An 11,200-nucleotide genomic window follows, 5' to 3' on the forward strand; every position below is an offset into this window, starting at 1 on the left:
CTGCTAGACCAACAGGGCTGTGGTGCTGTGTTGGGTGGGGTCAGGGAGATCTCTGAGGAAAGGACTTTGCTAAAGGAGATGGGAAGGATGGGGTGGAGAAATGGAGTGGAGGGAACTTCAAAGTGAAATTTCTGTCATTTGACAGTTTTCGTCTTTGGCCTACCTCGTACAGTCACCAAGAGTTGAGACCAAGAGCTTATTGAAAGTACACAGTACTTTGTCTTAATATTATGTCCACCTTTTCTGTGCTCCCTACCCGCTTTCAACCTCTGATCTCACTATCCCCACTGAACATTGGCCCCACTGGATAGCTCCACTGCTACTGAACAGGTTTCTTCATGCCCTTTGTTCATGAAGAAACTTTGTTCGTGACCTTCTCTCTTTCTTTCTTTCTTTTTTTTTTTTTTTGAGATGGAGTCTCTCCCTGTCACCCAGGCTGGAGTGCAGTGGCACAATCTTGGCTCACTGCAACTTCTGCCTCCCGGGTTCAAGCAATTCTCCTGCCTCAGCCTCCCTAGTAGCTGGGATTATAGGCGCACACCACCATGCCCGACTAATTTTTGTATTTTTAGTAGAGACAGGGTTTCACCATGTTGGCCATGAGGGGTCTCGAACCCCTGACCTCAGATGATCCGCCTACCTCAGCCTCCCAGTGCTGGAATTACAGGCATGAGCCACCGTACCAGGCCCCTTCTCTCTTTCTATAATGTTCTTTTCTCTCTTCCCTCTCCCCTACCCACTTGTCTCCCTTCTTGGCAGCCTAGAGAACTTAAATTCATTCTTCAGTACACAGCTCAAAGGTTACCCACCCTGGCACTTTCCCCTTCCCTTTCCTCTCGCCCTCTCACACATGGTATGCAGAATTCTGAGATGGCCTCCAAGATTTCGGTCTCCTGGTGTACACATCTTACATAATACCCTCTCCTTGAGTGTGGGCAGGATTTGTGAATATGATGGGATGTCACTCCCTTGATTATGGTAAAAATCATTTTGCAGATGTAATTAAGGTCCCTAATCAGCTAATTTTGGGTTAATCAAAAGGGAGTTTATTCTGGGTAGGTCTGTCCTAATTAGAGGAGTCCTTCAAAAAGAGACTAGGGGCCAGGCATGATGGCTTATGCCTATAATCCCAGCATTTTGGGAGGCAACAGGACCTCTTGAGCCCAGGAGTTTTAGAACAGCTGGGGCAGCATAGCAAGACTCCCATCTCTACAAAGAAAAAATTGTTTTAATTAGCCAGGCATGGTGGCATATGCCTGTAGTCCCAGCAACTTGGGAGGCTGAGGCAAGAGGATGGCCTGAGCCCAGGAGTTCAAGGCTGCAGTGAGCTGTGATAGCATCACTGCATTCCAGTCTGGGTGACAGTGTGAAGCCCTGTCTCAAAAATAAATAGCCAGGCATGCTGGCTCATGCCTGTAATCCCAGCACTTTGGGAGTCCGAGGCAGGTGGATCACCTCAGGTCAGGAGTTTGAGACCAGCCTGGCCAGCATGGTAAAACCCTATATCTACTAAAAATACAAGATTAGCTGGGCATGGTGGTGGATGCCTGTAATCCCAGCTATTCAGGAGGCTGACATGAGAGAATTACTTGAACCCAGGAGGTGGAGGTTTCGGTGAGCCAAGATCGCACCATTGCACTCCAGCCTGGGCAACAAGAGCGAAACTCTATCTCAAATTAAATAAGTAATAAAACCCTGAAAACAAAAAGGGACTAGGATCCTCCCTGAAGTCAAAGAGAATTTCCTGCTAGTCTTGAAGAAGAAAGCTGCCACCTTCTAAGAGGATCTGTGAAGGGGGCCATGTGACAAAGACTTGAGGGAAGCCTCTAGTTGAGAGTGGCCCCTGGTGACATCTGCCAAGAAAACAAAGGCCTCAATCATATAGACGTAAGAAACTAAATTCTGCCAACAATCACGTGAGCCTGAAAGAGGGCCTCAACCTCCAGGAAGAAACGCAACCTGGCAGACACCTTGACTGTCAGGTTGTGAGACCCTGAGTAGAGGACCTGGTTCAGCCATACCTGCACCCATGACACATGGAAACTGTGAGATAATGCATTGTTGTTGCTTTAAGCTACTAAATTGTAGTAATTTATTACGTAGTAGAAAGTAATACCACCACCCCTCCCAAGAATTCATCTTCCGGACTCTGTAGCACATTGCACTCATCAGTATTATAACCCTCCCTACAACATATCATACTTATTATCCCACACACATCTGCCACCTTACTGTCACTGCAGTCCCAGGCCCAGTCTTCTTTGGGCTTGGTACCAAGTATCTGGGAGCTAAAAGGTAGGAAGTAATACATGCTTGTTGAATTAATGTCATGCAAACCCAAAATTGGTTCCTATCTCCACTCCGTGAGTATTTTCAATGGAGGTAATCTTTTCTTTTCTTTTTTTTTTCTCTTTTTTTTTTGTTAGACCAAGTCTCACTCTGTTGCCTAGGCTGGTATGCAGTGGTGTGATCTCAGCTCACTGCAACCTCTGCCTCCTGGGTTCAAGTGATTCTTGTGCCTCAGCCTCCCGAGTAGCTGGGACGGCAGGCATAAGTCACCACGCCCGGTTAATTTTTGTATTTTTAGTACAGACAGGGTTTCACCATGTTGACCAGGCTGGTCTCAAACTCCTGACCCCAGATGTTCCACCCAGCTTGGCCTCCCAAAGTGCTGGGATTACAGGCATGAGCCACTGTGCCCGGCCGGAGGTAATCTTTTTGACATCTTGTGTATGTGTAGGGCTGGCTCAGTTGTCCATGGCATTTTGTATGTACATACATAGATTTAATTATTAATTTAATGAATTCTGTAGTAGCCCCTAAAACAAGATATGGTTTCAGACTTCCCCTCTGGCTTTAGGCTATAACATTTCTCTTGAATGTTCTGAGAATATCAGATCCTCCATGACAATGTCTTTAAAATTGTGTCGAGTAACACTAACCCTTAAATGGGCTGTGGGCAGCTGTCAAGTTTCAGGCCTCAACTCTTGGCAAGATGTTGTCTCTCTCAGAGGTCTGTAGAATGTCTCCAAAGCACACTACAGTGTATCTGCTGAACTGTTATGCAACAGCCTCTGTATCTCATGGTCAGGTATCAGTTTCATTGTTGTAATATCCCCTTAACAACCATTGCAATTGTCAGGACATGTGGCCTGGCCTGTGGTTCAGAAACATAGCCACTGTAGCCACATATGACCCCAGAAACAGGGAACAGGTCTATGAGGTTGATTTGCTTGATTCCTACTCCACCCCCATATATGTGTGTGCACACACACAGACACATACATGCATGTGTGCACAGACACCCACACACCTTCTTTATTGGCGCCACTGATAATATAAAATACCTGTAACAAGGGACAGAGCTTTTCATTTTTCTCTGCGTAAGAAGATTTATGGGGTAAAAGCTCCTGAATAGACTGAGCACAGTGACTCATGTCTGTAATTCCAGCACTTTGGGAGTCTGAGGCAGGCGGATCTCAAGGTCAAGAGATCAAGACCATCCCAGCCAAGATGGTGAAACCCAATCTCTACTAAAAACACAAAACTTTGCTGGGCGTGATGGCGGGTGCCTGTAGTCCCAGCTACTCAGGAGGCTGAGGCAGGAGAATCGCTTGAACCCGGGAGGTGGAGGTTGCAGTGAGCTGAGATCATGCCACTGCACTCCAGCCTGGGCGACAGAGCAAGACTCCATCAAAAAGAGAAAGAAAGAGAGAGAGAGAGAGAGAGAGAGAAAGAGGGAAAGAAAGAAAGAGAGAAAGAGAGAAAGAAGAGAAAAGAAAATAAAAGAAAAGAAAAGAAAAGAAAAGGAAAGAAAAGAAAAGAGGAAGAGGGATTTCTCAAGGATGGCCATATCTAAGCCAAAGGCCTTGAGGGGGAAGGGAGGGAAAGGAAGTGTGGGGCATGGCAGGCACCTCTCCCTGCCTTTGATTCAGACATTCCTGGTGCTTACTGGGTGTAGACACTTTTCTCTCAGCCTGCTTCCTTGTAGGCAAAATGGGTGTAATAATCGCACTCACCTTATGGGGTTAAGAATTATATGAAACAATGCATGTTAGGCAGACAATTCAAGGCTCAGCACACAGAAAGCCTCCCTTTAGCTATTACCATTATTTGACCTGTAATCAGGCTCAAAGAGTGTCTTTTAGGGTCTCAAAAATTGGGTGCAAATTGGCTCTCCCCCGTAGTTGGTGGTTGCTCATCAGGTGTTTAGGACGTCTGCAAAGTAAGGAGGTCTGACAGACTCCTCATTGTAAGCTGTTCCCTAGTCACTCCGCCCCCATACTGGGAGTGGCAAGGTAGGCACTTGGCAAGAAACCCAGCAGTGAGACAATAGGTGTGAAAGATGAACAGGAAGTGTGGTTTGGAAGCAAGCGCTAGCACCAAACCACTCATGGAGAACACCTAATCTGGCCGCTGATTGGGGGCTGAGCCATCACTCAGATCAAGCTTCAACGGGAAGGTGTGTTTTCATGCCCAAACTTACAGCAGGCAGACCTTCACCAGGGAGATTGATTGAACTGGTGACCAAGGGCTCCCTTGAGACAGCACGGTCTTTGGCCTTCCAGGTTCAAATCCTAGGTCACCCAGCTACTACCTGAGGCACATTATTTAACCTCTTGGAGCCCCAGCTGTCTTATCTTTGAAACAGGCATGGCTGTTGGGAGGGTTAGTAGAGATAACGTGGGAAGAGCCTAGCACAGGGCCTGGCCCACTCCATAAATGTAAGCTCCCTCGCATTTCCCCTCCCAGGCGTCTGAGACACCCCTCCACCCCTTCCTTGTCTCCTCACTGAAGACAGTTAAGCATGCTGTCTGGGGATGACGCCAGTTCTTGATTATTTGATATTGCCACACATCTGGCCTTATCACTGACTGTTGACTGTAAGACTGGCTGCCCTCTGCTCCACCTGGCTCCTTCCGGCCAGGTGGCTTCTCCTGACGTACTTGGACAACAGTGAAGGGTTGGGTCAGGTCACCTGGGGCACCAGGGTTGATGTGAAAGAGTTTTTCCTCAATATTCCAAACTTATGAGAAGGAATGACTTTAAAAATGCATATGTATCTGCGTGCCTGAAACATACACCTTTGACAAGTTTCCTTCCTTTGAGTACCCAGACTCCAGTTGTTCTGACAAGTGCCCTGCCTGGTCCTCCCTCTGAACACTTCCGTAGTTCCCAAGCTTCTCTTCCAGATAATCTAGGGTTCCTGTTTCTCAGTTCATCTCCTAAATGTTGGGGTTCTAGGAGATTCTGCCGTCAGTTCCCCCACCCACCATGCTCTCTGCATGACCTCAACCGCAGCCATACCCTGCTGAGTTCCGAATCCATCTGCCTGGCTCTTCTGCCCACACATCTGCATACACAGCTGCCTCCATTTCCACCTGGTGGTTCTTAGACTTAATGTGTACAAAACAGAATGATTGATCTTCTCAACACCCACCTAATCCTTCTATATTCTGTGCCCCAGGAAATGGCATGTTCTGCAAACCCAGAAGCATAAGCAGATCTCCTCTTGGTCTCCGTCTTCTGTTAATTCTATTTCCGTAGTATCTCTTGACTGTATCCCCTCCTTCCCATCTACCTTCCACCTCTGCATTCTGGCTGCCGCTGTATCTCCCCTGTTACACGGGAACCACGGCCTCAGTGGGCTCCTTGCTTCTAGTCTCTGTTCTCCACCATTGCCCCCAGAGAGAACTTTCTAAAATGTAAATCTGACGGCACTCCTCTGCTTACTTAAAAATCTCTTGGCCAGGCGCAATAGCTCACGCCTGTAATCCCAGCACTTTAGGAGGCTGAGGCGGGCAGATCCTGAGGTCAGGAGTTCGAGACCAGCCTGACCAACATGGAGAAATCCCGTCTCTACTAAAAATACATAAATTATCCAGGTGTGGTGGTACATGCCTGTAATCCCAGCTACTTGGGAGGCTGAGACAGGAGAATCACTTGAATCCGGGAGGCAGAGGTTGCGGTGAGCCAAGATGGTGCCATTGCACTCCAGCCTGGCAACAAGAGCGAAACTCTGTCTCAAAAAAAAAAAAAAAATCTCTCAAGGGCCCTTTCTCAGTCAGGATCCAGACAGAGAACCGAAACCACACCAGCTATTTTAACGGGGTCAATTTAAGATAAAGAATTGTTTACTAGGTCAAAAACAAAAAAGAATTGTTAACTTCAACTTGGCAAGTGAAATGACAAAGAGAACACTGAGGTATCACTGAGGCAGCAACTGCAGGAAACAGCTACTCCTCCTCCCAGGACTGTGGGAACAAAGCGAAAAAGGTGGAGTTATTAATTTAGGGAGGAGGGATCCATGGCTTTAATGATAAGAAACAAACTAGAATGATATGCAAAGTCCTCGTGGTCTGTCCCCTGCTTTCTTTCTGGCTTTCTCTGTAGTCACAGCACTGGCTTCTTTATCCTCAGCCCAGGCTGAGCCACTCTGCTCTCACCACTCCATGCTTTCTACATGTGCTGCTGCCGCCTGGAATACCGTTCCTCACCCTTTTTCCTGGTAACTCATCCTTCATTCAGAAGACTTTGCTGACCGCTGCCCCACTTCAGGCTGAGTTCAGTAGCCCCCTTTCTCTTCTTTTCTTTTCTTTCTTTTTTTTTTTGAGATGGAGTTTCGCTCTTGTTGCCCAGGCTGGAGTGCAGTGGCGCAATCTCGGCTCACTGCAACCTCTGCCTCCTGGGTTCAAGCGATTCTCCTGCCTCAGCCTCCTGAGTAGCTCGGATTACAGGCATGTGCCACCACGCCTGGCTAATTTTTTGTATATTTTAGTAGAGATGGGGTTTCACCATGTTGGTCAGGCTGGTCTCAAACTCCCGACCTCAGGTGATCTCACCTCAGCCTCCCAAGGTGCTAGGATTACAGGCGTGAGCCACCGTGCCCAGCCTCAGTGGCCCCTTTCTTTTATTTTTTTGAGACAGGGTCTTGCTCTGTCACCCAGGCTAGGTGCAGTGGCACGATCTCAGCTCACTGCAGCCTCAACCTCCCGGGCTCAAGCAATGCTCCTACGACAGCCTCCCAAGTAGCTGAGACTACAGGCACGTGTCACCATGCCCAGCGAATATTTAGATGTTTTGTAGAGACGGGGTTTCAACATGTTGCCCAGGGTGGTCTTGAACTCCTAGATTTAAGCCATCCATCCGCCTCGGCCTCCGAAAGTGCTGGGATTACAAGTGTAAGCCACTGTGCCCAGCCTCAGTGGACCTCTTTCTTAAGGGCACCCATAACATGCTGGTCATATCACTACCACATCACACTGTATCATCATTGTCAGTTTAGTCACCTATGAGCTCCGTGGGACAGGACAGGGACAGTCCCTTTTTTCTCTTTGCCCCTCCAGTTTTCAGTACTGGCAGGTGGCATGCACTCAATACGTTGTCGAGTATTAAAATCAAACCCATGTTGCCTCTCATATAAATAAATAATATTCTCCTGCCTGATTTCCCCACCAAATCCAACCTTCCTAAGGGCCAACTCTGGTCCTATCTCTCTAATAATCAAAAAATCTTCAATGGCTCCCCATTGTCTGTGGAATAAAGTCCAAACTCCTTAGCATGCCATGTCTGGTGTTGTCTCTGACCTTGCTATCTAGGCTTATTGCCCCCTACACCCCTGCATGCACCACCCCTGCCGGGCTCCTCCCATGCCAGGCCACTCGCTATTTCCTCAGCACCTTGGACTCTGTCCCTCTGGATCAGAGTTCACTCTGTTACCTTCACCAGGAATACCTTTTGGGGTTACCTTTCCCTGTTGCAATTCTCACCAACGTTCAAGGCCTGGTGGCTAGACCATCTACCTCAGGAAAACTTCCTGCATCCTCCTGAAGTAGTGGAGGATCAAGTCTCAAATATTGAACAGGACGTTTATATCCCTATGAGGTCGGTCTAGCTTCTGCTCACTAGTCTCACCTTCTCTCTTCCCACTCACCTCTTTGCTCTGTCTGCCCTAGAATGCTGGCCTTCTCTGGGCTCCTAACATGTGCCAGGCTGTTCCATGCTGCTCAGCCATTGTGCATGCTGTTCCTTCTGTCTGGAAGGCTGTCCTGCTCACCCTTCACCCACCTCACTTTCCTGACCCCAGACCATGTGAGTGCTCTCTGTTGGCATTCTGTGTGTGACCTTTTATTCGGTTGTGTCTCCTGGCTCTGCTGGACTCCATACTGCATGAAAGCAGAGCCTGTGTGTATCTTTTTACTTATTCTTATTCTTCTTCTTATTATTACTATTTTGAGACAGAGTTTCACTCTTGTTGCTCAGGCCGGAGTGCAATGGCGTGATCTTGGCTCACCACAACCTCTGTCTAACAGGTTCAAGCGATTCTCCTGCCTCAGCCTCCTGAGTAGCTGGGGTTACAGGCATGCGCCAACACGCCCTGCTAATTTTGTATTTTTAGTAGAGACAGGGTTTCTCCGTGTTGGTCAGGCTGGTCTCGAACTCCCGACCTCAGGTGATCCTCCCGCCTCAGCCTCCCAAAGTGCTGGGATTACAGGTGTGAGCCACGGCACCTGGCTACTTTTTATTATTTTTATTTTTATTTTTTGAGATAGATTCTCGCTCTGTCACTTAGGCTGGAGTGCAGTGGCACAAATTCGGCTCACTGCAAACTTCTGCCTCCCAGGCTCAAGCAATCCTCACATCTCAGTCTCCTAAGTAGCTAGGACTACAGGTGTGCACCACCACTCCTGGCTAATTTTTTTGTGTTTTTAGTAGAGATAGGGTTTCGCCATGTTGGCCAGGACGGTCTCAAACTCCTAACCTCAGGTGATCTGCCCGCCTTGGCCTCCTGAAGTGCTGAGATTACAGGTGTGAGCTGCCGTGCCCAGCCCTGTGTGTGTCTTGTTATCATTCCATCCCTAGTGCATAGCACAGTGCCTAGGCACACCAGATGCTCAAAAATGTTTATTCACTAACAAGTTTCTCCATTTACACCACTCTCAGCAATCTTCAGCAAAATGGTTATTTCTATATACATACTTTTCCCCATCTTCATCATAAGCTGCATTTTTCTTCTTCTTCTTCTTCTTTTTTTTTTTTTTTTTGAGACAGGGTCTCACTCTGTTGCCCAGGCTGGAGTGCAGTGGCACGTCCTTGGCTCACTGCAGCCTCAACCTCCTGGGCTCAAGCAATCGTCTTGCCTCAGCCTTCTGAGCAGCAGGGACTGCAGGAACATGCCACTACACCTGGCTAATTTTTTGTATTTTTTGTAAAGAGAGGGCTTTGTCATGCTGCCTAGTCAGGTCTCAAACTCCTGAGCTCAAGCTATCCTCCTGCCTCAGCCTCCCAAAGTGTTGGGATTACAGAGATAAGCCACCATGCCTAGCAGTAAGCTGCTTTTTAAATAAAAATTTTAAAATACCTTTTGTATTGTTTTGTTTTGTTTTGAGCAGGAGTCTTGCTCTGTTTCCCAGCCTGGAGCACAGTGCTCCCATCTCGACTCACTGCAACCTCCACCTCCCGGATTCAAGCAATCCTTCTGCCTTAGCCTCCCGAGTAGCTGGGATTACAGGCGCCTGCCACCACGCCTGGCTAATTTTTGTATTTTTAGTAGAGATGGGGTTTCATCATGTTGACCAGGCTGGTCTCGGACTCCTGACCTCAAGTGATCCTCCCGCCTCAGCCTCCCAAAGTGCTGGGATTACAGGTGTGAGCCACCGCACCTGGCCAAAAATACCTTTTCATTATGAACATTTGGAAAGATCCACAAAAGTCAAAACATAATGTTAATAACCCCCCTTTTCCGTCATGCTACCTCGATAGTCATCAACATTTAGCCAGTTGTATTTCATCTGTCCCCCTTTTTTTTCTGAATTATTTGAAAGTACATCTCAGACATCATGAATCAAACACTTCTTGGGAGTTGATTTGTCTTATTTATGTTTCTCATGGCCTTTAGCTTAGTATCTGGCCCCTAATAGATGACAATTGTTAACTGAATTAATCAAGGAAAAACATGATTCATTCATTCAAAAATTCATTGAACAAATACTTGTTGAGTAGCCACTATATACCAGACACTGTCCTAGGCATTGGGGATAGATTCTAATAGGAGGACACAGGAATGAACAAATGAATGAATGAATAAATGACAAAAAATTAATTTTTTTAATATTTTTGAGACGGAGTCTCACTCTGTCACCCAGGCTGGAGTACAGTGGTGCAATCTCAGCTCACTGCAACCTCCGCCTCCTAAGTTCAAGCAATTCTCCTGCCTCAGACTCCCGAGTAGCTGGGATTACAGGCATGCACCACCACACTGGCTAATTTTTGTATTTTTAGCAGAGGTGGGATTTCACCATTTTGCCTAGGCTGGTCTCGAACTCCTGAGCTCTAGCAATCCACTTACCTCGGCCTCCCAAAGTGCTGGGATTATAGGTGTGAGCCACTGCACCCGGCCAAAATGACAAAATTTTAAAGAGCACATTACTGCAGATTATATGGGGCAATAAAAAGAAAAAAAAGAAAGAAAGAAAGAAAAACCCCATACTGATAAGTGGTATGCAAATAATTAAAACAAGTGAATGTGATAGCAAGTGATTAAGTGGCTACTTAGAACAGGTGGTTAGGGAGAGCCTCTCTGAGAAGGTGACCTTTATACCGCATCTTGAATGGCAAGAAGGAACCAGCCGTGGGAAACTGAGTGAGAAAAGCAGTCCAGATGGAAAGAACAGCAACTGCAGTGTCCCTAAGGCAGAGCCAGCTTGACTGTTTGAGGAACAGAGAGAAAGGCAGTGTGGCTAGAGTGTGGGGGCGGGGGAAGTGGCAGGAGTGAGGTCTGAGAAGCAAGCAGAGGCCACATCCTGTAGGGATTAAGGGTTTTGTTGAAGGTTTGTTTGGAATCCATAGGAGGCTTTGCAGGGGAGTGATACAATCTGTTTAAAAGATCATTTTGCAGGCCACGTGTGGTGGCACATGCCTGTAATCCCAGCACTCTGGGAGGCTGAGGTAGGTGGATCACTTGAGGTCAGGAGTTTGAGATCAGCCTGGCCAAGATGGTGAAACCCCCATCTCTACTAAAAATACAAAAATTAGCCAGGCATGGTGGCACGCGCCTGTAATACCAGCTACTCAGGAGACTGAGGCAGGAGAATCACTTGAACCTGGAAGGCAGAAGTTGTAGTGAGTAGAGATTGTGCCACTGCACTCCAGCTTGGATGACAGAGTGAGACTCCATCCCAAAGGAAAAAAAAGAAAAGAT

This window comes from Papio anubis, chromosome 7 (assembly GCF_008728515.1).
Source record: "Papio anubis isolate 15944 chromosome 7, Panubis1.0, whole genome shotgun sequence".
In the NCBI taxonomy this organism is placed as follows: Eukaryota; Metazoa; Chordata; class Mammalia; order Primates; family Cercopithecidae; genus Papio; species Papio anubis.